The sequence below is a fragment of the Pteropus alecto genome, unplaced genomic scaffold (assembly GCF_000325575.1).
Source record: "Pteropus alecto unplaced genomic scaffold, ASM32557v1 scaffold7, whole genome shotgun sequence".
NCBI classification, from domain to species: Eukaryota; Metazoa; Chordata; class Mammalia; order Chiroptera; family Pteropodidae; genus Pteropus; species Pteropus alecto.
The window spans coordinates 6,015,778-6,018,542 of NW_006494614.1; the positions used below are offsets into that span (position 1 = coordinate 6,015,778).

At 34.4% G+C, this 2,765-nt stretch overlaps 2 pseudogenes; both read right to left on the bottom strand.

Moving 5' to 3' along the window:
- LOC107196738 overlaps positions 1-991 on the bottom strand; it is a 12,480-nt pseudogene extending 11,489 nt beyond the window's left edge.
- Positions 992-2,648: 1,657 nt separating this feature from the next.
- The window catches only part of LOC112474589, a 4,276-nt pseudogene continuing 4,159 nt past the window's right edge, over positions 2,649-2,765 (bottom strand).

The window sequence follows — 2,765 nt, forward strand, 5'->3', positions numbered from 1 at the left end:
TGAAGCATTGATGTTGTATTAGTAGGCATAACATAACATTAATCTCATTGTACATCTCCATCAGAGCTCTTGTGTGACCAGGTGCATTGTCAATGAGCAGTGTACTAGTTTTAAAGAAATCTTTTATTTTTTCCTGAGCATTAGGTCTCAACAGTTGGCTTAAACTAGTCAATACACCACATTATAAACAGATTTGCTGTCATCCAGACTTTGTTTTTCTGTTTATAGACCACAGGCAGAGTATATTTAGCATAATTCTTAAGGACCCTCAGATTTTTGGAATGGTAAATGAACATTGGCTTCAAGGTAAAGTCACCACCTGTATTAGTCCCTAAGAAGAGGGTCTGCATGTTCTTTGAAGCTTTAAAGCCAGGCATTGACTTCTCCTTTCTAGCTATAAAAGTCTCAGATAACATCTTCTTCCAATATAGAGCTGTTTGTGTGCATTAAAATCTGTTGTTTAGTGTAACCACTTTTATTAATTATCTTTGCCAGATCTTCTGGATAACTTGCTGCAGTATCTACATCAGCACTTACTGTTTCATCTTGCACATCTATGTTACGGAGACTTTTCCCCGCACTTTAACAACATGTACTAATGTCTGCAAACTTCAAATTTCTTCTCACCTTCAAACTTTTCTTTTCAGTTTCCTCACTTTTCTCAGTCTTCATTGAATTAAAGAGAATGTCTTGCTCTGGATTAAGCTTGGCTTAAGGGAATGTTGGTTTGATCTGTCAAGACAACTAAAACATTCTCTATATCAGCAGTAAGGTTGTTTTACTTTCATATTCATGTGTTCACTGGAGTAGGACTTTTAATATTCAAGAACTTTTTCCTTTGCATTCATAACTTTAACCGGCACAAGAGGCCTAGCTTTTGGCCTATCGTGGCTCTTGACATGCCTTTCTCACTAAACTTAATCATCTCTAGCTTTTGACTTAAAATGAGAACCATTCAACTCTTCCTTACGCTCGAACATCTAGCAGCCATTGTAAGGTTATTAACTGGCCTAATTTCAATAGCATCTCATCAAAACTACCAAAAGGCAATGGGATAATGTTCAGTATTCAAAATGCCAAGAAAAATAAATCACCTAAGAATTCCTTATCCAACAAACTTATCCTTCGAAAATGAAGCTGAAATAAAAATATTTCTGGATAAAGAAAGAATGAAAGAATTCGATGCTAGCAACCTGCTTTCAAAGAAATTCTAAAGGAATTCCTTCAGGCTTGAAAAGAAATGCCACTAGATGATAACTAAAATTCATAGGAAGAAATGAGAGGAGATTCTATCTCTTGACATTCTCTGCTTTTTGAGAATGTGAGACTTACAGCTGCCACTACAATTTACAAATAATGGAATATTCTAGGTGAGGTCATCATATGGAAAATTAGGTATAAAACATCTCAGAAAGCCAAGAGGAATTATGGGGCAAAGTCAAGTCCTTGATAATATCATTAAAAGCTCTATATGGAGTCTCACTAACTTCTATAATTTTTTAATACATTTTATCATTAGAATAGATTTCTGTTCCCAGAAAATTTGATCAAAAAGTACAGAGAGTTCCCATATACTCTCTGTACAAACATATCTCCTACTATCAACATGTCACACCAGAGTGGTACATTTGTTAAAAGTGATAAATTTACATTGATTCATCATTATTATTCAAAGTTTATATTAAGATTCACTATTGGTATTATACATTCTGTGGGTTTAGACAAATATATAATGGCATGTATCCATCATTATAGCATTATACAGAATAGTTTTATTACCCTAAAAATCCTCTGTGCTCTGTCTGTTCCTCCCCACACCCAAGCCCAACCCCTGGCAACCACTGATCTTTTTTCTATTTCCATTATTTTGCCTTTTTTAGAATGTCATATATTAGAATCATACTCTATGTAGCCTTTTCATATTGGCTTCTTTCACATAGTCATATGCACTTAAGGTTCTACTATGTCTCTCCATGGCCTGAGGGCGCATTTGTTTTTAGCACTGAATAATATTTCTTTGTCTGGATGTTCTAAAGTTTATTTATCCATTCACCTATTGAAGGACATCATGGTTGCTTCCAAGTTTGGGCAATAACAAAGCTGCTATAAACATCTGTGTGCAGGTTTTTGTGTCGACATAAATTTTCTTTTTATTTCAGTCAATACTCAAATAAAGGGTATGTTTAGTATTGTAAGAAACTGTATAACTGTCTTCCAAAGTGGCTGTACCACTTTTCATTCTCACTAGCAATGAATGAAAGTTCCTGTCACTCCACAACCTTACCAGCATTAGGTTTTGTCATTGTTTTCGATTTTGGCCATTCTAATAGGTGTGTAGTTGGATCTCATGGTTGCTTTAATTCTCTAATGACATATAATGTATAGCATATTTTCATGTTTATATCTTCATGTATATATCATGTATATATCTCCATTGGTAACATGCGTGTTTAGATCTTTTGGTCATTTTTAAATTGAATTGTTTATTGTCTTATTGTTGAGTTTTAAGAGTTCTTTTTATATTTTGGATAATAGTCTTTTATTAGAAATGTCTTTTTCAGTTAATTTCTCCCAGTCTGTGCATTATCTTCCCATTCTCTTGACCTTTGCACTTTTAATTGTGTGAGCAAATATATCTCCCTCGTATTCTACTTGGCAAATTCTATTTGCCTTTGTTTCTCCACTTTCTCAGCTCCATGTCTAGACTGTGGGAATTTCCAAGGAACCCCTTCCTTACTAGAAATTCTCTCAAGGTTGTAACCTGG